We start from the raw sequence: 24,446 nt of genomic DNA on the forward strand, positions 1-24,446 counted from the left end.
GAGTGAAGGGGACACATATGCAAAAGGAACAGGACTTCCAGCATGTCTTCTACACTTGCATTGCCTTTATATGAAATCCTCCTAAAGCCAGACTGGATCTTAAGTGACCAACTACACTGTAGGATCGTTGGGGACTGAACTGTTAGGTTTCCACTGCAACAGAGCTGGGCTGCAGCCCAACAAGAAGAGAAGGGAAGTCCAGGTCCCAAAGGTAGGAAACTCTGTTCAATCCACATCTTGCTTTCCTGGCCACAATGACGCCTTGGTGTCCTCAAGCCACTGCTTAGAAGCTTGGGCGAGGCTGGGCCTTCTTGCCATTGGCTTCTTCTGCAATTAAGGCCCGATGCCAGACGCTTCTCACTTCAAGGCGCCTGGCCTGTTCTTCGAAACCGAGCAGCTCCTCCAAGCAGCTCAGCCTACCCAGCACTCTCGGCGCAGCCAAAGCGCAGGGATGCACGCCGGGGCTTGGCGCAAGGAGCCGTCTTATCTCGGAAGGTCAGGCTAGGCAGACCTTCCTCTTCCCAGATGCTGCAGGGCCAAGATCCTTTATTTTTCAACCGCCCCGCGTACCGGAATCGAGGTTTTTCCTCCTTTGTGGCAGAACAAAGAGTTTTATCTCCAGCCCAGGCTGTTCCCAACAAGCCTCCTTGAGGTATATTTAGAACGCTCTTTCCAGCAGCCCAAGAGCCATCATTCGGTCGCGAGAACAATTGGACATAAAAAGTCCCCTCTTCGTCAGATGGCGAGGCCGAACACAGAGTGTCCCCAGGAGAACTCCAGGGGGATAAAATATTTGTGCAATTATAACTGTTCTTCCTCCCCTTCACTGCACTTCCTGCCTCCCCCCCCCCCCACTTCTGTTCCGCATTTATCAGCCATATAACTACCTGGGAAAGCGGAATGACCTCACAGGTCCCTGGACAGGAGGTACTGGCCCCGATCGTAAAGTGACATAAGCAGCATTCCAAGGATGAGTCATGGCATCCTGGCAGCCCAGATGACACACCGTTACTCAGCCCTTTTCTCTTCGGTGCCAAACTCTCTCTCTTCCCCTAAACCTTATTTTATTTCTTTATGCATTGGTTTCCTGCCTTTATTATTTTTCCAAGTAACATAAGAACGTATCCAACACGCCTTCCTCCTCCTAGTTTCCTAATAACAACTCTGTGAGGTGGGTTGGGCTGAGAGAGAGGGACTGGCCCAAAGTCACCCAGCTGCCTTTCACGTCTAAAGTGGGACTAGAACTCACCCGCTCCTGGTAATTGGCCCAAAGTCACCCAGCTGGATTTCATGCCTAAGGTGGAACTAGAATTCACCCTCTCCTGGTGATTGGCCCAAAGTCACCCAGTTGGATTTCATGCCTAAGGCAGAACTAGAATTCACCCTCTTCTGGTGATTGGCCCAAAGTCACCCAGTTGGATTTCATGCCTAAGGCAGAACTAGAATTCACCCTCTTCTGGTGATTGGCCCAAAGTCACCCAGTTGGATTTCATGCCTAAGGCGGAATTAGAATTCACCCTCTCCTGGTGATTGGCTCAAAATCACCCAGCTGGATTTCATGCCTAAGGCGGAACTAGAATTCACCCTCTCCTGGTGATTGATTCAAAATCACCCAGTTGGATTTCATGCCTAACATGGAACTAGAATTCACCCTCTCCTGGTGATTGGTTCAAAATCACCAGCTTGCTTTTCCCAAAGATATGTCTAGAACTCACTGCCTCCTGGTGACTGGTCCAAAGTCATCCAAATGGCTTTTGTGCCTAAAGCAGGACTCGAACTCACAATTCTCCCACTTTCTAGTCTAGTGCCTTAATCACTAGATCAAACTGGTTCTGTTTTAGTAGTCACCCTTCCCTAAACTTGTGCATTTGACTGCAATGCCAATAATCCCCAACCACCCTGACAGGTCTCCAAAGACGAATGTACAGATCATGATTCAAGGACTGTGTCAGGATCAGACCTCCAGTTTTGCTACTCCCAGAGAGAGCTAAACCAGTGTTACTCAATAATGGCCGCTTTAAGACAGGTAGACTTCAACTCCCAGAATTCCCCAACCAGCTGACTGGGGATTTTGAGAGGTGTGATCTTGGTCTTTTAGAGGGCTCCAGACTGAATGAAAGTTGAAAGTGGGGACATACCAACAATTTGGACACAAGCAGAAGAAAAGCAGGACACTTCGGTCAAAACTAATCAGATTTGATGTCCAATGTCATTCATGAAATAAGTGAAATACATGCTTATAATCTAGCGGTGAAGGTACTAGGCTAAAAAGCAGGAGACTGTGAGTTCAAGTCCTGCCTTAAGGATGAAAGCTGGCTGGATGAATTTGGGCCAATCACCAGGAGATGGTGAGTTCTAGTCCTGCCTAAGGGTTGAAAGCCAGCTGGGTGACTTTGGGCCAATCACCAGGAGGAGACAGTGAGTTCAAGTCCTGCCTTAGGCATCAAAGCTGCCTAGGTGACTTTGGGCCAATCACCAGGAGATGGAGAGTTCTAGTCCCGCCTTAGTCATGAAAGCTGGCTGGATGAATTTAGGCCAATCACCAGGAGACGGTGAGTTCTAGTCCCGCCTTAGTCATGAAAGCTGGCTGAATGAATTTAGGCCAATCACCAGGAGACGGTGAGTTCTAGTCCTGCCTTAGTCATGAAAGCTGGCTGGATGAATTTAGGCCAATCACCAGGAGACAGTGAGTTCTAGTCCTGCCTTAGTTCTTATGAGACGGTGAATTCTAGTCCTGCCTCAACCCTACCCACCTGTTGTTATGGGGAAAATAGGTGGAAGAAGACGTGCTGAATATGTTCGCTGCCTTGGGTTATTTGTAAAAATAACAAAGGTGGATATAAATAAATAAAATTTAAACTTCCATACATTTATGAATGTCTCCTTTCCTTCGCATTAAAAAATCACATTTGGCAGCCAGCTTTGGGAGCCAATGACCGCTCCAACTCCTCTGTCCCAGGTGCTGAGGGAAATATCTTGAGAAAAGGAAACCACAAGATCATTCAAAAAAATGAGACGTTTTACATCAAACTAAACCCATTTCCTTTCCTAGAATTCTGTCATCGACTCAGCCTATTTGAAGCCCTCAACCATTGCTCAAAGGCAGGCATCAGCTCTCTCAACGGTTTTTTAGAAATTTTCCTTTCCTGAAAACAAGGCCTCTCCCTTATCCGTGGGGTTTCTTCATTTAAAGCAGAGGTCTTCCAACTTGGCAGCTTTAAGACTTGTGGACTTCAATTCCCAGAATTCTCCAGCCAGCTTAGCTTGTGGACTTCAATTCCCAGAATTCTCCAGCCAGCTTAGCTTGTGGACTTCAATTCCCAGAATTCTCCAGCCAGCTTAGCTTGTGGACTTCAATTCCCAGAATTCTCCAGCCAGTTTAGCTTGTGGACTTCAATTCCCAGAATTCTCTAGCCAGCTTAGCTTGTGGACTTCAATTCCCAGAATTCTCCAGCCAGTTTAGCTTGTGGACTTCAATTCCCAGAATTCTCCAGCCAGTTTAGCTTGTGGACTTCAATTCCCAGAATTCTCCAGCCAGTTTAGCTTGTAGACTTCAATTCCCAGAATTCTCCAGCCAGCTAAGTTTGTGGACTTCAATTCCCAGAATTCTCCAGCCAGCTTAGCTTGTGGACTTCAATTCCCAGAATTCTTCAGCCAGCTTAGCTTGTGGACTTCAATTCCCAGAATTTTCTAGCCATCTTAGCTTGTGGACTTCAATTCCCAGAATTCTCCAGCCTGCTAAATTGGCTGGAGAATTTTGGGAGTTGAAGTCCACAAGTCTTAAAGCTGCCAAGTTTGAAGACCTCTGGTTTAAAGGATTTCTTAATTTTAAAAAATGACATTGCTATATAGACTCAGCATCTTTAAGATGTGTGGACTTCAACTCCCAGAATTCCCCAGCCAGCTATGAGGGGATTATCCAAGTGGTTCATTGTACTATTAATTGAAATACAGGTAGTCCTTGACTTACAACAGTTCGTTTAGTGACCATTCAAAGTTACGACGACACTGAAAAAAGTGACTTATGACCATTTTTCACTGTTATGGCCTTTGCGGCATCCCTATGATCGCGTGATCAAAATTCAAACACTTGGCAACTGATTAATATTTATGACCGTTGCAGTATCCGAGGGTCATGTGATCTCCTTTTGCAAACTTTTGACAAACAAAATCAATGGGGAAGCCAGATTCATTTAATAACTGTGTTATAAATTTAACAACTGCAGTGATTCCAGAAATCCAGCAGGTTCTGACAGGTTCTGGCGAACTGGTAGCGGAAATTTTGAGCAGTTCGGAGAACCGGCAAATGCCACCTCTGGCTGGCCCCAGGGTGGGGTGGGAATGGGGATTTTGCAGTATCCTTCATCTGGGGTGGGGTGGGAATGCCCCCTGCCATGCCCACCAAGCCACGCCCACAGAACCGGTAGTAAAAAAAAATTGGATTTCACCACTGAGTGATTGATTCACTTAACAGCTGTGGCAAGAAAGGTCGTAAAAGGGGGCAAAACGCATTTATCAAACATCTCACTTAACAACAGAAATGTTGGTCTCAGTTGTGGTCATAAGTCGAGGACTACCTGTAATATTTATTAAATTGATTTCATTAAAAAAAATTGGGGGGGGGGGTCACTGAACAATTAGAAACGTCATGAAGCACTCAATGCTATCCAGGGAGCCTGGATAGCTCAACAGACAGAGCTCTGTAATTTAACACCAGCTGTCTGCAATTAAAGTAAGATCGAATCTCGCCAGGCTCAAGGTTGACTCAGCCTTCCATCCTTTCTAAGGTAGGTAAATTGAGGACCCAGTTTGTGGGGGCAATAAGCTGACTTTGTATAAATATACAAAAGTATGAAGGCTATTGCTTAACGCATTGTAAGCCGCCCTGAGTCTCCGGAGAAGGGCGGCATATAAATCAAATTAAAAAAAAAATGAGCTTGGGGAACCCTGATCTGATCAAAGGATGGTTTACACAACCCTTATTCACAAACCCAGGTTAACAAAGCAAACCTCTGCATTTGTACACTATGCAGCACCCAAGGAAATAAGCCCCACTGGTTGACCCAACAGGAAAAGACATCAGCTGGATTCCTTCCACGGATAGTCCCTTTTTAATCCACCCTGGTTAATACAGGTTGAATTCAGCCATCTGAATGAAGTTCGACCTTTTCTCCAAGCAGATGCTCCTTCCAAAATACAACTGTGGCCAGCAGCAAAATGTCCCTTGCATGGAATTTTTTATATATATATATAATTTGAAGGTTCCCAGCTGCAACTTCAAATGGAGAAAATGTAGTGAGAGCAGAGAGGCCCACATCTCCATCATACGTTAAGTTCTGAATCATCTTCTGGTTCAGCTAAAGGTTGTCTCGATACCCCCATCAGAACTTCAAAGGCAACCATGAATCCCTAGAGGGTTTCTCAACCTTGGCCACTTTAAGATGAGTTGATCTCAACTCCCAGAATTCAGGGAATTGGAGTCCACCCATCTAAAAGTGCCCAAAGTTGAGAAACACTGCCCTAGTCTCATGATAATGACCAACTCTGAAGGAAACTTACAGTACAAGGTACAGGAGTGTCCACCAGAGTTCCTGCTCCATACCAAGCATTTCATCTTCCAAATTAATTCTTCTTCAGAAGAATCATGAAGGAAGAACCTTCCCCCCCCCTTTCTCCATCCACTTGAGCTGGACATCCATCTTCCTTCCACATCCAAGATTATCCTCGGGACTCACCTACCTGCTTAGGGATCAGGAGGTGTTTGGGCCCTCGATGGCAGAACGACTTGAGGACACCCTTCTCCTCAGAAGCTCTTGATCTGGGTGGGGTTATAGGGGCCAAGAGATCCTGCCACCAGGCAGCTGCTCTCTTTCGGACAGCTGGGGAGGGACAACTGTGTCTTCAGCCCAGCTTCTGAAGCAGATGGAATGACTCAGCTTCTGATGAACTGTCCAGCTCAGGAAAGAAGGCAAGAGATAAGCTAAGCATGGACATGCTTGGGGTACGAAAGAGATGCCTTCTCCCCCCATGCCATCTATTTTGCAAAATCTCTCCTTCTCCACTTCCTAGTTCTCTGCAGTTGTTTACACAGATGCTACTTTGCCCCTCCCTCCGAATCCTTCAGTTACAATCTGGATCCCCACCAAATATGTAACATTTGGAATCAGAACATGCCTTCTGCAAGAGCCGGTCGGCCAGTGCCAAGGTCGGAGACTGGCAAATATATATTATGAGTGGCAGGGAACAGAAGGTGCTGGTTGATTTATATGTCATGTGGAGGCTGTGATGCATTCTGGCTCGGCTTGGCTGCAAATTGCAATAAATAGTCAGGGGAAATTGCAAACGGGCCCCCTTGAAGATCTGCTTGTGTTTTGCAAGTGGGAAGTTCTCTTTTGCACGATTATGACGTCATAGGTGTTCGTGTGTTTGTAGGGCATCACCTGGAAGTGATTTCACCAATAAAGAACAGTCCATATAATAATTAGAATAACTTCAAACAGACAGAAACTTGGCACATAACACCCCAGACTTAAGCCTGGCTGATAAGAAAGACAAAGAACTCTGGATAGTGGATGTGGCAATACCCGGAGACAGCAGAAGAGAAGAGAAGGAACTGGAGAAGAAGATAACAAAACACAAAGACCAGCAAATGTATTTTAATTTTGGCTGTCCACCGCCCTGAGTCCCTTTTGGGAGAAGGGCGGTATACAAATTCAATTAATAAATAATAAATAAATAAAATAGAAATAGAATAGTTCCAACAGTAATAGGCTCCTTGAGTGTGAGGGAAGACCCATCCCCTCTCCTAGAAGAATGAAATATTTTGAGAAATATTAAAAAGGCAGAATATTATATTGCCCTGGCTGATAAAAGAAGAAACATGTTTTAAAGACAGAGAGCAGCTCCCTGCCACCAGCAGATATTTGGTGCCCATTAAGAAAGACTGGGCCAGCCTATCTACAAGACAAAAGACCTCCAGCTTCAGGGTGATGGGATTAAGATATAACCCTCCAGGACATAATAGGATTAACCCACTAAGCAGCAGAGCTCACTACATTGCACAATCCCTGATGCGACCTTGCATCAGAGTCTAAACTTCAACCAAACCTGAGAACCTAGACAATCTACAGAGCCAGCTTTGACCCCTACAACAGCCAATAGAATACATGTTCTTGCACAGGAACAGGTAGTTCAAGTGCAAAGCCCAAGAGAAGGTATAAATACCCCTCATTCTCAACACCATGTGGTCAGCTGAACCAGGACCATGTGCTTGGTGGTTCTGCTTCAATCAGAACCAATCAGCCTCCATGTTTCCAGTGTCTTTCTTCCAGTTTGGAACTGAACCAAATGGATATTTCTCCCAACAGCTGCAATCCCAAAACATCTGGAGCACCACTGGAACACCATTGGCATTGACAAAATCCCCATCGGTCGATTGCGAAAGGCAGTTTTATTCAGAACAGTTTACATCCTGCGACAATATCTTCTAGCACCATAAAACATCCACATCTGCCTATCCCAGGTCGTCAGGAAGGACTCAGTAAGTTGACAAAAATGCCAAATCCAGTCTGAACATCTGGATTGCTATGTGTGGGATCATATTAATAAGAGAAAGAACTGGAGAAAAAAAATCACAAAATGCAAAGCTGTGCAAACAGAAGTAGAATAAAAGTGGTCAAAGAAAGCAAAGTTAATACCAATAGTAATGGGCGCCTTGGGTGCAATCCCAAAACATCTTCTGGCTGAAATTGATCTCCAGCGTTTGAGGGAGGATCCCTTTTTAGGATCTTTTCAGCTTTCCTGGTACCCACTAGAGCAGAGGTCTTCAAACTTGGCAGCTTTAAGACTTGTGGACTTCAACTCCCAGAATTCTCTGGGACCTGGCTGGAGAATTCTGGGAGTTGAAGTCCACAAACCTGCCAAGTTTGCGGATCCCTGCATTAGAGCCAGTGAAATCACAACTTGATTCCCAGAATTTATTTATTTTTTTAAATCAAGCAAAAAAAAAATTATTTTTAAAAGGTGATTTCATTATTCCTCAGTGGCAAAAACAAAAAGGCCAGTGACAATAGGCTTCAGCCATTCTGTTTTTGGCCAGTAACTAGCCATTAGCAGCAAAACTCACACACACAAACACATCAATGACAAACTGAGCCAGCTGAAGTGTCTGGCTTTTTTCTTTTTTTTTTGGCAAGCAAATAAAATGATGCACTTGTAAACGAGCAGAGAAATCCCTACTTCAGCCCTACCCTACAATTATGACGTGAAGCAGTGCAGTGCACAGTGAAGTTCCTGTTAAGAATATGAAATTCAGGGGAGGAAAAAAAATAAGGTTCTACATTTAGGCCAGAAAAACCAAAAGAAGGTAAAGAATACGGGGTACCTGGTTCAATAGTAGTAACTTTGAGAAGGATCCCGGAGACCTAGTGGACAATCATTTAAACCCGAGTGTGCTGCGGTGGCCAAAATGCCAATGCAATCCTAGGTTGCATTAACAGAGGGATAGAATCAAGTTCATGTGAGTTGTTAATACCACTTTATAATCCCTTGGTAAGGCCACACTTGGAATAGTCATTCAGTTTTGGTCGCCACAATGTAAAAAAGATGTTGAGACTCTAGAAAGAGTCCAGAGAAGAGCAACAAAGATGATAAAGGGACTGGAGCAGGGGTGAAATCCAGCAGGTTCTGACAGGTTCTGGAGAACCGGCAGCGGAAATTTTGAGCAGTTCGGAGAACCGGCAAATACCAGCTCTGGCTGGACCCAGATTGGGGTGGGAATGGAGATTTTGCAATGTCCTTCCCCCAGGAGTGGGGAGGGAATGGGGATTTTGTAGTGTCCTTCCCCTGCCACGCCCACCAAGCCACGCCCACCAAGCCACGCCCACAGAACCAGTAGTAAAAAAAAATGATTTCACCACTGGACTGAAAGCTAAAACATATATAAAACAATTGTAGGAATTGGGTATATCTAGTTTAATGAAAAGAAGGACTGGGGGAGGATGGGCACGATAGCATTGTTCTAATATTTGAGGGGCTACTACAAAGAGGAGGAAGTCAATCTATTCTCCAGAGCACCAGAAAACAAGACAAGAATCAATGGATGGGAACTAATCAAGGAGAGAAGCAACCTAGAACCAAGGAGAAACTTGCTGTCAGTTAGAACAATTAGCCAGTAAAATGAATTGCCTCTAGAGTCTAGAAGTTGTGGGTGCTGGAAGTTTTTAAGAAACAGTATAGAGTTTCCTGCCTGAGCAGGGGGTTGGACTAGAAGACCTCCAAGGTCCCTTCCAACTCTGTTATTGCATTATTCAGTTCCTGTGAGTAAAATGTCCCTTGCCTTAAAATGTCCCACTTTGCCTAAAGCTGAGCTGCAGTTACATATCGCTCAGTGACTGGATTTTGAATTGTTTATCACCACTACCTAACTCAGTGATGGTTAACCTTTTCCGTCCCTCCCTGCATGCCCCACGCCCCCCACACATGCACGGCAGAGACCCAAAGACCAGCTGGCCGGCGGGAAGTGTGCGCACACCAGAGGTGGGTTTCAGCAGGTTCTGACCAGTTCTGGAGAACCGGTAGCAGAAATTTTGAGTAGTTCGGAGAACCGGTAGTAAAAATTCTGACTGGCCCCGCCCCCATCTATTCTCTGCCTCCCAGCTGATTGGGAGGAAATGGGAATTTTGCAGTATCCTTCCCCTGGAGTGGGGTGGGAATGGAGATTTTACAGTATCCTTCCCCTGCCACACCCACCAAGCCACACCCACAGAACCGGTAGTAAAAAAAATTTGAAACCCACCAGTGGCGCACATGCACAGCGGAACTGAACTGGGGTGACAGCTAGCGTGCCATTAGACAGGACGCTGTGTGCCACCTCTGGGCACGCGTGCCATAGGTTCGCCATCACGGACCCAAGTGGTCTTGTTCATTGACTAAAAGGGCACTTCCCTTGTTAGAGAGCAGCTGATGGATCTGATACGATGAATGGATGCTAAATGGATCCCGTTTTCAGGAAAGGAAAACCCAGCCTATGTCTGTGGACACATGCATCTGCCTTCATTGAGCATGTAAGCATCAAACGTCTGGTGGGGCAGAGTTCGGCAAGCTTTTTCCGCATGCTGGTTTAACGAAGCATGAAATCTGGCCACTGAGGAACCAGGAAGCAACCAGATTCCAGAACTTTGATTCAGAAGTTTCCTTTCCTGGGCAAAGGATGAGGGCTGCACAAAGAGAATCTCAGCAGGTGCCCATTTTCCTGCCTCTACATGCCACCCTGCAGAAAATCCCCTCTCTTGCTGAAGTCTGACCCACATTTGGCATCTCTGCGCCCCCCCAGGACCCCTCCCCCTTGTGTTTTTGGCGTGAGCTTCCCTCTTGGTCACAAGAGAGACAGAAACAGCAGACACAAGGACGCCACTGTGTTTAACTTCCCCATGGGAGAGGGCTCTGCAAACCTCTGGAAGGCACAGAAACTCCCTGGCACGGCACGGCTTCCTCAGCTCACTAAAGAGGTCCACATCAAGCCCCCCTCTCATCTATCACGGAGACCTGCTCTGGAAAGCAGACAAGGACCCTCGGTTGCCAGCCTGAGCTCAGAGGGAGGATAAAAAGTGAAGGCCTCACCACTTGGAAAGCATCCGTTTCTAATCCGCTTTAATGCAAGCCAGGGTTTGCTAATAGATAGCTGAATTCATTCTTTGCAACAAACAAGGAACAGGGTAGATCCATCACAGTGTATCGTATGAGAGAGAGGGAGGGAGGGAGGGAGGGGGAGGGAGGGAGAGAGAGAGAGAGAGGATAGATGGCTGGCTGGCTGGCTGGCTGGCTGGCTGGATGGATGGATGGATGGAAAAGAGAGAGAGAGAGAAGATAATGCATAGATAGATAGATAGATAGATAGATAGATAGATAGATAGATAGATAGATAGATATGGGTGGATAACATGGATAGACACATGGATGGAAAAGAGAGAGAGAAGATAATGGATAGATAGATAGATAGATAGATAGATAGATAGATAGATAGATAGATAGATAGATATGGGTGGATAACATGGATAGACACATGGATGGAAAAGAGAGAAAGAGAAGATAATGCATAGATAGATAGATAGATAGATAGATAGATAGATAGATAGATAGATAGATAGATAGATAGATAGATAGATAGATATGGGTGGATAACATGGATAAACACATGGATGGAAAAGAGAGAGAGAGAGAGAGAAGATAATGCATAGATAGATGGATAGATAGATAGATAGATAGATAGATAGATAGATAGACAGACAGATAGATAGATAGGTGTGGATAACATGGATAGATACATAGATGGAAAAGAGAGAGAGAAGATAATGCATAGATAGATAGATAGATAGATAGATAGATAGATAGATAGACAGACAGACAGATAGATAGATAGGTGTGGATAACATGGATAGATACATGGATGGAAAAGAGAGAGAGAAGATAATGCATAGATAGATAGATAGATAGATAGATAGATAGATAGATAGATAGATAGATAGATAGATAGATAGATATTGATAGACCAACATAGATGGATGGATGGATGGATGGATGGATGGATGGATGGGATAGAGTGATAGAAAGAGAGAGAGGGAGGGAGGGGGAAAAATGAATCTTTTCTCACCTGAATTTCTTCCCTCATCTTCCCCTAAGGCAGAACGTCCCAAATCTGCGAAAATTCCCCCAAATTGTATAAAGGTGTTATTTCTTTGGGTAACAACATCCCAACCCCATGACCCATCCATCACAACAGGGCTCTTTAAACTGACTTCAAAATTGCGATGTGTCCCAAAATATATCTGAAAATCTCCCAAAGAATTTCTATTAAGAGGAAAAGCCATGAAATGACCGACGGCAAGGTGTCGGAATGACATAAAGATCTTTCCGGGGTATTGTTTTTTAAAAGTACAGGTAGTGTGAGATTTACAACCTTCCATGCAGAGACTGTCGGAAGTTATGACGGCGCTGAAGGAAGAGATTTACGACCGGTCCTTGAACTTCGATAAGACTTTCTGATAAGCGGTTTTAGGTAACTAAAGCAAAAGATTAAGCAGCAGCTGCCTTAACAGCTAACAAATTTATTCCTTAGGCAACATTCAGGAATGCACAAATGGCTTTGTGACTCATAAAGCCCTCTGAGAACCTAAATCTTAGTTTTTATGATGCCAGTCTTAACCAGCACAGGTTATTTGCATCCAAAGAAACCAGAAGTAATACTGAACCTGGAATCTTGCATTGCACAGTAGTATAATTGTAATGTTTTGCCTATGTCGGTTGCATCACAGGTTTCTCCTAACTAGTTCCGCCACCCCCACCCCAGGGGTGAAATCCAGCAGGTTCTGACAGGTTCTGGAAAACCGGTAGTGGAAATTTTGAGTAGTTCGGAGAACTACCACCTCTGGCTGGCCCCAGGAGTGGGGAAGGAATGGAGATTTTGCTATATCCTTCCCCCAGGAGTGGGGAGGGAATGGAGATTTTGTAGTATCCTTCCCCCAGGAGTGGGGAGGGAATGGAGATTTTGCAGTATCCTTTCCCCTGGAATGGGGAGGGAATGGAGATTTTGCAATATCCTTCCCACAGGAGTGGGGAGGGAATGGAGATTTTGCAATACCCTTCCCCTGGAGTGGGGAGGGAATGGAGATTTTGCAATATCCTTCCCCTGGAGTGGGGTGGGAATGGAGATTTTGCAGTATCCTTCCCTGGAGTGGGGAGGGAATGGAGATTTTGGAATATCCTTCCCCTGGAATGGGGTGGGAATGGAGATTTTGCAATATCCTTCCCCTGGAATAGGGTGGGAACGGAGATTTTGCAGTATCCTTCCCCTGGAGTGGGAAGGGAATGGAGATTTTGCAGTATCCTTCCCCTGGAGTGGGGAGGGAATGGAGATTTTGCAATATCCTTCCCCTGGAGTGCGGTGGGAATGGGGATTTTGCAATATCCTTCCCCTGCCACACCCACCAAGCCACACCACACCCACCAAGCCATGCCTACAGAACCGGTAGGAAAAAAAATTGGATTTCACCACTGCCCCACCCCCCGCATCCCCCACCCCTACTATCCAACCCACTGGAGAAAAACTGTCAGACTAGGATGGGAAAGGCAGAGGCTTCAACCTGAAGTCCCAAAGGTGCTTTTTCCCAGAGGCAACTGGACTTTCTCGTTTTTCTTTGAAGACATTTCGCTTCTCATCCAAGAAGCTTCTTCAGCTCTGACTCAGCTCAGCTCAACCATGACCTGGAGGACTGAGAATCTCCATGGACATTCAACCTGAACCTCCTGTTGCCAGTCTGATCCAGCCCTACCCAGCAATTACATGCCAGGAGGCATCCTTTGCCTCTAAATTAAAAATTAAAAGCAGAATTCAGCTCTGTGCCGCCAAGCGCTGACTTTCCCAACAAACGGAACAATTACCTGCTTCAGAAGGAGCCTCCTTCCTCTGGGTTTTGTGAGTCACAAGTAGCCGGAGAGAAAGGAAGGAAGGAAAGGTCAGGCTGCAGAGACCCAGCCAGAACCCTGCGGGCAAGTCAGTCATTCTCCCAGCTTGGAACCAAAAGTCTAAGAAAGCCATCGTTAGATGCCATGCAAAAAACTTTGGGTGGGAAGACAGACAAGTTGCAAGGCTAAAAGTGTGGGGAATAAGAACACAGAGGGCTGGAAGGGACTTTGGAGGTCTTCTAGTCCAACCCCCTTCTCAAGGCAGGAGACCCTGCAACCACTCCTGACAAATGATACCGAAAAAGGCAAGGAGATCCTACAAAGTATGCAAAGAAGAACAACAAAGAGGATATACTGTAGAGTCCGGAGGTTACACTGTATGATGAACTGTTGAGGGAGCTCGGTATGTCTGGACCAAGAGTCTCCAACCTTGGCAGTTTAGTTTAGTTTAGTTTAGTTTAGTTTAGTTTAGTTTAGTTTAGTTTAGTTTAGTTTAGTTTAGTTTAGTTTAGTTTAGTTTAGTTTAGTTTAGTTTATTAAACTTCTATACCGCCCTTCTCCCGAGGGACTCAGGGCGGTGTACAGCCATGTTAAAACACACATAAACTCACAAAATATAAAAACAATTTAAAACGAATATATAAAATTTGGCCCACAAAATTAAAGATAGACAAGCAACCCAATTTAAAATTCATATTAAGCCAGCCCGGCCTGTTGGAACGAAAGGGTCTTAAGGGCACGGCGAAAGGTATGAAGGTCGGGGATCATACGAACCTCCAGGAGCAGTTCATTCCAGAGGGCTGGTGCCCCCACAGAGAAGGCTCTCCCCCTGGATGTCGCCAGTCGGCATTGTTTGGCCGACGGCACCCTGAGGAACCCCTCTCCATGGGAGCGTATTGGCTGGTGGAAGGTTGTTGATGGCAGAAGGCGATCTCATATATACCCCGGTCCTAAGCCATGGAGCGCTTTAAAGGTGGTAACCAACACCTTGAATCGCACCCAGAAGACCACCGGGAGCCAGTGCAGCTCGCGCAGGAGAGGTGTTACATGGGTGTGCCGTGTCGCACCCATAATTACCCATGTGGCCGCATTCTGGACCAGTTGGAGCTTCCGGGTGCTCTTCAAGGGGAGCCCCATGTTGAGAGCATTACAGTAGTCCAGACGGGACGGGACGAGGGCGTGAGTGACTGTGCATCAGGTGTCCCGGTCCAGAAAGGGATGCAACTGGTAAATCAGGCGAACCTGATAGACAGCTCCCCTGGCCACAGCTGTCATGTGATCTTCTAAAGACAGCCGTGCAAAGCTGGCTGAGGAACTCTGGGAGTTGAAGTCCACAAGTCTTCAAGTGGCCAAGATTGGAGACCCCTGGTCTAGTCTAATGAAGAGAACTGGGAGGGGTGTGTATGACATGACAGCTATCTTCTGATACTTGAGGGGCTGTCAGACAGAAGAGGGGACTTATTCTCAAGAGCACCAGAGAGCAGGACAAGAAGTAATGGGCGGAAGCTTCTTAAAGAGAGATCCAATCTAGACGTAAGTAGAATTTTTCTGACACTGAGAACATTTAATCGATGGGATAAATACCTCGCCTCCCAGAGTCGTGGATGTTCTACCCCTGGATGTCTATGGAGATTCTCAGTCAGCCAGGTCAGAGTTGTCCCAAAAGTGCTTTTCCAAGAGGCAATTGGACTTTCTAGTTTTTGTTTTTTTTAAAAAAAACGTTTCGCTTCTCATCCAAGAAGCTTCGCTGAAGAAGCTTCTTGGATGAGAAGCGAAATAGTTTCAAAGAAAAACCTGAAAGTCCAGTTGCCTCTTGAAAAGAAAAGCACCTTTGGGACTTCTATCCCTGGAGTTTTTCAAATACAGACCGGACAATAGTTTGACTAAGGTCTCCTGCCTTGAGCAGGGGGTTGGACTAGAAGACCTCTGAGGTTCCCTTCCAGTCCTATGGGTCTATGGCCCTATGTTCTAAGTGGCTGTGCAGTCTATTCTTGAAAATAAGAGAACAATAAAGTAGACGATGACAAAGGAAGACCATGAGAATAAACACATCAAAAACAATAACCCAAACGATGGACGGGTGGAGAACAAACCGCAAGGGGGCTGAGTGGGGTGAGATGGCATCTGTCCTCAACTTACAACCACCCCCAGGGAGAAACTCCCTCATTTGAGGACCCAGATTGTTGGGGACAAGAGGCTGACTCTGTAAACGGTTTAGAGAGACCTGGAAAGCACTGGGAAGCGGTCTGTAAATCTAAGGGGTATTGCTACTGTCCTTCCTTCCTTCCTTCCTTCCTTCCTTCCTTCCTCCCTCCCTCCCTCCCTCCCTCCCTCCCTCCCTCCCTCCATCCATCCATCCATGATGCACAGAGGTCAGAATGTAGTATTGCAGGCTAATTCTGCCCACTGCCAGCAGTTTGATCCTGACTCGCTCAAGGTTGGCTCAGCTTTCCATCCTTCCAAGGTTGGTAAAATGAGGACCCAGATTGTTGGAGGGGGCAATAGGCTGACTCTGTAAGTCAGCACTGTGAAGCTGTATATAAGTCTTAAGTGCTATTGCTATTGCCCTTCCTTCCTTCCTTCCTTCCTTCCTTCCTTCCTTCCTTCCTTCCTTCCTTCCTTCCTTCCTCCCTCCCTCCCTCCCTCCCTCCCTCCTCCCTTCCCTTCCCTTCCCTTCTTCCTCTGCACAATGATTAGAATACAGTATTGCAGGCTAACTCTACCCACTGCCAATAGTTCGAATCTCACCAGGCTCAAGGTTAACTCAGCCTTCCATCCTTCCGAGGTGGGTAAAATGAGGAGCCAGATTGTTGGGGGGACAATAGGCTGACTCTGTAAGCCAGCACTGTGAAGCTGTATATAATCCTAAGTGCTATTGCTATTGCCCTCCCTCCCTCCTTCCCTTCCTTCCTTCCTTCCTTCCTTCCTCCCTCCCTCCCTCCCTCCCTCCTCCTCCCTTCCCTCCTCTCTTCCCTTCCCTTCTTCCTCTGCACAATGATTAGAATACAGTATTGCAGGCTAACTCTACCAACTGCCAATAGTTCGAATCTCAGGTTCGACTGACTCATCCTTCCATCCTTCCGAGGTGGGTAAAATGAGGAGCCAGATTGTTGGGGGCCAGAGGCTGACTCTGTAAACCGCTTAGAGAGGGCTGTAAAAGAACTGTGAAGCAGACTGTAAGCCTAAGCGCTATTGCTGTTGAGAGACAGAGATGCAACTCTCCGGGGGCTGCAATGTCTTTTCAATTGAAGCAACCTTTGTGACTTCCTTCCCAGGAATCCTCCGCAGACGGCTGTGAATTAATTCTTTGTTTGGGGCTGACTAATCTCCCCTCTGCCTACCTCCCTCTCCAGACAAAGCGGCACTTTCAGTTACCAAGGCCAACCCATATGCCGATCCCATCCACCAGCCAGCCAGGAATTCCTTTCACCTTTCCTTTCTTTTATTATTATTACTTGGCATTCTCTCTTCCCTGCCCCCACCCTTCTTCCCCCCCAGTCTCTTCACTATTAAGCCTCCATCTTCGAGCGCATCTCTGGCAAATTAATTTTCCTTCTTTTCGATTTACCCTAAAACTCAAACGGGGGAGGGGGGGAGGGGGATTCTGTGAGGAAAAACCCCCCTCACGTGGTCCAAAACTCCTGAATAGTAAATAAGCACCTTGAGCCACATATTAAACATATGGCCCGGTGCCCAGTGAGAGGCCCATATTAAAACAACTTACCTCATGGGTGGCCAGAATCTGAAAACAGACATTTAATACAGCACAATTTCTGATTAAAATGGTCCGACTGAGATCATCGGCATATGTGGTGGGCCTGATTGGGGTAGATGGCAGGGGTGATACAGAAATATAATTTTATGCCATTTTATTCTATTTTACATCTTTATATGTTAAATTATTGTATTTTATCCTACCACGGTTGTATTTTACCAGACTCTCATTTTAAGTTGTTCGTTTGGAATTTTATTGGTACTATGTGTTTGAACCAGTGGTGGGATTAAAAAAAAAAATTACTACCAGTTTTGTGGGCGTGGCATGGCTTGGTGGGCGTGGCTTGGTGAGCGTGGCAGGGGAAGGATACTGTAAAATCTCCATTACCACCCCACTCCAGGGGAAGGTTACTGTAAAATCCTCATTTCTTCCCGATCAGCTGGGACTCTGGAGGCAGAGAATAGATGGGGGCGGGGCCAGTCAGTGGCGGTATTTACCAGTTCTCCGAACTACTCAAAATTTCTGCAACCGGTTCTCCAGAACTGGTTAGAACTTGCTAAAACCCACCTCAGGTTTGAACCTGTAACGTTGATATAACCAATAGCAGGGGTGTCAAACTCAAGGCTCAGGGGTCGAATCCGGCCCGGGGAGGGGTGTTTAGATCTGGCCGACGGGGCCACCCTGGAAACAGCGAAGGACCAGCCCACAGTGCCTCTGCCAGTGAAAACGGAGCTTGAGAGGGCCACATGCAGCCCTCCAAGGCTCTGTTTTCGCTGGCAGAGGGTTGCAGGAGGCCATCGCAGCCAGAAACGGAGGTCACGAGGGCCACGCACGGTCCTGCCAAGCTCCATTTTTATTGGCAGAGGGTTGCAGGAGGCCATTGCAGCCGGAAACGGAATCCATTTTCACTGGCAGAGCGCTCGCACCACCACAGGTGCCCCAACACGAGTGATGTTGAGGTGGCCACGCCCACCATGGCCCCCCAAGGTCAAACACAACCCTGATGCAGCCCTCAATGAAATCGAGTTTGACACCCCTGGCCTATGGGCTAATCAATATATATAGAACACCAGCCTGAAGATGACGAATGAGACTTCGTTGAAACGTCGCCAAGACACTTCCAATTTTACGTGGGAGAAGACCCGAATAACCAAAGACCTACATACAAACACCCGCGAAAACCTGAGAAAACAAATATATATATTCATATATATATATATATGAAATTGTGATTTCACTGAACTAGAGCTGCATAATATCTTGGTTTACGTAGGTAGAACCTGGCTAAAGAGAAATACACATAAAACCTACGAAAAAGAAAGAAAAACATATATATATAATGTTTTCGTAGGTTTTCATGGGTAGAGGTATGCAAGTTTTGGTGTATTCAGGTCTTTTCCTGTGTAAGATTGAGAGTATCTTGGTGACATTTCGATGAGGTCCCACTCGTCATCTTCAGGCTGGTGTCTTCGGCTTCGTGCTTGTGCAAGGAAAGCTCCGATCACACTTTCCTCACACAAGCACGAAGCCGAAGACACCAGCCTGAAGATGACGAGTGGGACCTCGTCGAAACGTCACCAAGATACTCTCAATCTTACACGGGAAAAGACCCGAATGCCCACCATCCATTCAAGGGAGGGAGATAGCCTAGCAAGCAACCTGCTTGGTGGCATACTTCAAAAGCATTTCTGAACTTGAGAAAGTCCTTGAGTTTGGATCACCAGCCATGCCAGCTCACGATTCTGGCCAGCCAGTTTCAGAGGCTAACAAAAGCAGAAGCAAAATACATTGACCTCCAGAAGAGGGGCGGTAAAAAACTCCACCAGGAAGTTGAAAGTGCAGAGGAAAAGCACAAAACTGAACTCTGAGCCCAAATAAGGAGACGACCCTGGCATCTGAGAAAAAAGAGCAAGAAGACTTCTCTTTAAACTAAAATCAGATCATCTTTATTTGGGGAGGGCCAGTCTAGAGAAAAGAAGGACCAGGGAGGTCCTTCTTTTAGGAAGGATAGCAGCATTCCAGTATTTGAGGGGCTGCCACATAGAAGAAGGGGGGGGTCAATTTATTCTACAAAACACCAGAAGGCAGGACAAGAAACAATGGACAGAAACTAATCAAGGAGAGAAGCAACATGGAATTAAGGAGGAACTTCCTAACAGTGAAGACGATCAACCAATGGAAGAGCTTGCCTTCAGAAGTTGTGGGTGCTCCATTACTGGAGGCTTTCAAGAAGAGACTGGACAGCCACTTCTGAAATCGTATAGGGGGTTGGACTAGAAGATCTCCAAGGTCCCTTCTGGTTCATTGGTTGGTTTCCTTGACAAGGCATCAGGTAAAGAGCCTGTGCTCTCTGCTAAGTAGCCTAAAAGAAGGAGCCATCTTGGAAGGAAATCCTTTTTAGTCGATGGTTGTTGAAAAATCAGGAAGCTGGTAGCACCTTTTCCAACAAACACATTTCATTGAACGCTTGTGTTTTTGCCTTTTAGAGAAACGTGTTCATCAGGAAAGCCTGATTCATGGTTTTTTTGAGAAAAAACCTCTCCCTTTAGGGTGCCTCTCCCTAAAGCAAAGTTTACTTGCTAAACCAGTATCTCAAGAGCTTTTTTTAGGATGTTGTGCAGGAGCAGGGATGATCTCATGTCTTGGTTTCGACCAGGCAAAGCAGCTGGCGCTTCCCTGACTAGAATCAGCTGTTCAAACCAGGCAAGGATCTCCAGTTGGCAAGACACACTATGGGCTGGGGATGGCAGTGAATGAGAAAACATGAGAGTTCCTGTGGAGAAGATTAGTGTATTGTTATGAAGGCTATTGCTTAACGCATTATAAGCCACCCTGAGTCTCCGGAGAAGGGCGGCATATAAATCAAATTTTTTTTAAAAAATTGTCTTCCTGATCACCTTTCTGGTGAAAAACCAGGCTAAGCTAAGGCACATCAGTGAGAGAGGTTCCTCAAGAGGTGGAGTAGATAGGTCGTTCAAGAGCTGGAGTAGAGAGGGTCCCTCAAGAGTTGGAATAGAGAGGGTCCCTCAAGAGTTGGAGTAGAGATGTCCCACAAGAGCTAGATCCCTCAAGAGCTAGAGTAGAGAAGGTCCCTCAAGAGTTGGAGTAGAGGTGTCCCTCAAGAACTAGAGTAGAAAGATCCCTCAAGAGGTGGAGTAGAGAGGGTCCCTCAAGAGCAGAGATGTCACTCAAGAGCTAGAGTAGAGAGGTCTCTCAAGACCTGGAGTAGAGGTGTCCCTCAAGAACTAGAGTACAGAGATCCCTCAAGAGCTGGAGTAGAGAGGGTCCCTCAAGAGCTGGAGTAGAGATGTCCCTCAAGAACTCCCACATTCTAATCTAAGACTGCAGTTTAGGGCAGATATGCCTGAAAGATGAAACACACACAACTTCTGAATGTTTCATGATCTTGCTTGGGCAGTGCCCCTTTCTTCTGTAGAACCTTCTGACCACAAAGGCTGAAAATCTGTGGCTCCCAGCAGAAACACACAGAAATAGTAGCCCAAGTCCTTCCGTTAAACTTAGCAGAGTTTAAAAGGGGGTGGGGGGGTGGGAATGAAAACTTTCAGCAGACCATAAAGGAGTCTGCTACACCTTAAATTTCAACACTTTGTACGTGGCATGGCTCCATCAGTGATTACTCCTTCCATTGAAGATTGTCTTCTCAAACTTTGGCTACTCCAACACTGGCCATTCCTGTTTGCCCATCCTTGATAAAACCTTCCACCAACCTAATTAATTCAGATTAATTAATATGGAAGTTGGACTTTCTTTTCTGATGCAGTCTAATTTCTTGGGGTTTCCCGCGAAGCTTACCAACCGTTGCAGGATAGGCCAACTCTCGGTTGTAGAAAATTCAGAAGGTTCAGAAGTTCAGACTTTTGGCACCAGCTTTCCAGGGCTTTAGTCAAACGTGGACGCCACCTTCACATTTCTCACACAGACACACAAACACACCCACCCACTCACGCACGTACATAACCCATTGATGGACAGCTGCACAAGAAGGAAGCTTCCCAGAGGCCCTGAGACGAGACTGGCTTTTAATCTGATCTTGCAAACATCTTCCTATATTCTGTATTTCAGCATCTTTTGCCAATATCCTTCCCTTAATTAAATTGACTTGAATTGGCCTCCGGTGGTTTCTCTGCCCCCACCCCAGAGGAATTTCCAGAGAATTATCTGGACAATTCCTCTGATTTTCTCCAAGGGGGGGGGGCAGCCAAGAAATTCCCTGCAGTTTCACCAGGACAACAGAACTGCCCGTCCCCATCACAGAAACAGGATGACTGTAAAAGCTTCTCCCCCGCCCCGCACCCCGAGAACTGCCCTCCTGCCCCCCTGAACAGAACCCAAGAAGGCTGTAGAGAGAAGGGCTGGTGTACCTTATTCCAGTGGTGAAATCCAATTTCTTTTACTACCGGTTCTGTGAGCTTGGTGGGCGTGGTGTGGCTTGGTGAGCATGGCAGGGGAAGGATACTGCAAAATCCCCATTCCCTCCCCACTCCAGGGGAAGAATAGTGCAAAATCCCCATTCCCACCCCACTCCAGGGGAAAGATACTGCAAAATCCCCATTCCCTTCCCATTCCAGGGGAAGAATACTGCAAAATCCCCAATCCCTCCCCACTCCAGGGGAAAGATACTGCAAAATCTCCATTCCCTCCCCACTCCAGGGGAAGGATACTGCAAAACCCCCATTCCCTCCCCACTCCAGGGGAAGAATAGTGCAAAATCCCCAATTCCTCCCCACTACAGGGGAAGGATACTGCAAAATCTCCATTCCCTCCCCACTCCAGGGGAAGGATACTGCAAAGTCTCCATTCCCTCCCCACTCCAGGGGAAGAATAGTGCAAAATCCCCATTCCCTCCCCACTCCAGGGGAAGAATACTGCAAAATCCCCATTCCCTCCCCACTCCAGGGGAAGGATACTGCAAGATCCCCATTCCCTCCCCACTCCTGGGGGAAGGATATTGCAAAATCCCCATTCCCACCCCACTCTGGGGCCAGCCAGAGCTAGCATTTGCCGGTTCTCCGAACTGCTCAAAATTTCCACTACCGGTTCTCCAGAACCTGTCAGAACCTGCTGGATTTCACCCCTGCCTTATTCCTAATTCAACTCTCTGGGAAGTATAGATAGTCCTCGACTTACAGCAGTTTGTTTAGTGACCGTTCGAAATGATAATGGCACTGAAAAAAGTGACTTATGACCGGATTTTTTTTTTTTTTTTACATTTATGACCGTTGCAGTCAGGTGATCAAAATTTAGATGCTTGGCACCTGATTCGTATTTATGATGGTTGCAGCGTCTCAGGGTCACGCAATCAGCTTTTGCGACTTTCTGATCAGGCGAACCGGTAGTTCCGACTAGCAGCTGGGAGGTGCTATCCCATCCTATATTTATTTATTTATTGGTTCGATTTATATGCCGCCCTTCTCCAGAGACTCAGGGCGGCTTACAATGCGTTAAGCAATAGCCTTCCTACTTTTGTATATACCTGCTTAGTAGGGCTTCCCCCCCCCCCCCCGAGCGGTGTTCTATTTTATACAAAGTCAGCTTATTGCCCCCACAATCCGGGTCCTCATTTTACCTACCTTTGAAAGGATGGAAGGCTGAGTCAACCTTGAGCCTGGTGAGATTTGAACTCGCAGTAATTGCAGGCAGCTGGTGCTACTTAACAGTACTTTAGTCTGCTGCGCCACCAAGGCACCACCAATTGCCGTTTTTTCCCACGCGTGCTCACAGTTTCTGTTCTGGGCGAGCCTGTTGTTACAGTATGTGACACCCACCTCTGGCCAGATTCACTTCCCAACTGTGTGACCAGCTTAACAACGGCGATTCACAAGTGTCTCGCTTAGCCGCAGAAATGTTGGGCTCAATTGTGGTTATAAGTCGAGGACCACCTGTCCTGGAAAACCCACCTTCACCTTCGAAAAAAACGTTGCTCGGGCAAATTGCTTCTCATCTCAAAATGAATTAGATCTGGTAGAAAGTGGGGGGGGGAAATAAAGCAGAATTTTTCCACTCTGCCAACTGGCTCAACCAATAGAGATCACACACTCCTTTTATGCTCTCTCCCCCCCCCTCTGTGTGTTTGTGTGTGTGTGTGTGTTTTGAATGAAAAAGGGGCCGAACTCAAGCCAAGCAAGCACACAGATGGAGGGCGGCTTAACCCCTTCCTCTCCAGAATGAAGGATGTGCAAAGCAGCTTCTCGGTTGTCTCTTTCTTTCTCGCGGTGCAATCCAGCTGTTTGCTCACCTTCCTTGGTTCCTGTCATGTTGATGAGCAGAGTTCTTGGAAAGCAACTTTGCTCAGAAGCACAAGTGGAGTTTTGGAGTGGCCACTTGAAGATCACTTTGGAGCAACACTTTTTTCCCAAACGCCATCACTCTGCTAAACAAATAATTCCCTCAACACTGTCAAACTAGTTACTATTACTCTTCTCATCATTCCTATCACCCATCTCCTCCCACTTATGACTGTATGACTACAACCTTGTTGCTGGTATCCTTACAATTTATATTGACTGTTTCCCTATAACTATCATTAAGTGTTGTACCTTATGATTCTTGACGAATGTATCTTTTCTTTTTATGTACACTGAGAACGTATGCACCAAGACAAATTCCTTGTGTGTCCAATCACACTTGGCCAATAAAGCATTCTATTCTATTCTATTCTATTCTATTCTATTCTATTCTATTCTATTCTATTCTATTCTATTCTATTCTATTCCATTCCATTCCATTCCATTCCATTCTATTCTATTCTATTCTATTCTATTCCATTCCATTCCATTCCATATTTTCTATTCTATTCTATTCCATTCCATTCCATTCCATTCCATTCCATTCCATTCCATTCCATTCCATTCATTTTCTATTCTATTCTATTCTATTCTATTCTATTCCATATTTTCTATTCTATTCTATTCCATTCTATTCTATTCTATTCTATTCCATTCTATTCCATTCCATATTTTCTATTCTATTCTATTCTATTCTATTCCATTCCATATTTTCTATTCTATTCTATTCTGTTCCATATTTTCTATTCTATTCTATTCTTCTATCCTATCCTATCCTATCCTATCCTATCCTATCCTATCCTATCCTATCCTATCCTATCCTATTCCATTCCATATTTTCTATTCCATTCCATTCCATTCCATTCCATTCCATTCCATATTTTCTATTCTATTCTATTCTATTCTATTCTATTCTATTCTATTCTATTCTATTCTATTCTTTCTATTCTATTCACTGAACGCAG

At 45.9% G+C, this 24,446-nt stretch overlaps 1 protein-coding gene across 4 annotated transcripts in view; it reads right to left on the reverse strand.

The window, feature by feature from the left end:
• The window catches only part of LOC117670411 (adhesion G protein-coupled receptor G1-like), a 73,174-nt gene that overhangs the window by 43,773 nt on the left and 4,955 nt on the right, over window positions 1-24,446 (reverse strand). The window contains exon 1 of one of the 4 annotated variants that reach the window (XM_087877049.1): window positions 5,740-6,061. The exons of 2 other annotated variants lie outside the window; for them this stretch is intronic. The gene's annotated coding sequence lies outside the window, so the exon portion shown is untranslated. Of the gene's footprint in view, window positions 1-5,739; window positions 6,062-24,446 lie in introns of those variants that run through there. One more of the 4 variants, XM_087877051.1, reaches the window with a different exon arrangement.

Source organism: Pantherophis guttatus, chromosome 11 (genome assembly GCF_059756535.1).
Source record: "Pantherophis guttatus breed Tessera chromosome 11, ASM5975653v1, whole genome shotgun sequence".
NCBI lineage: Eukaryota > Metazoa > Chordata > Lepidosauria > Squamata > Colubridae > Pantherophis > Pantherophis guttatus.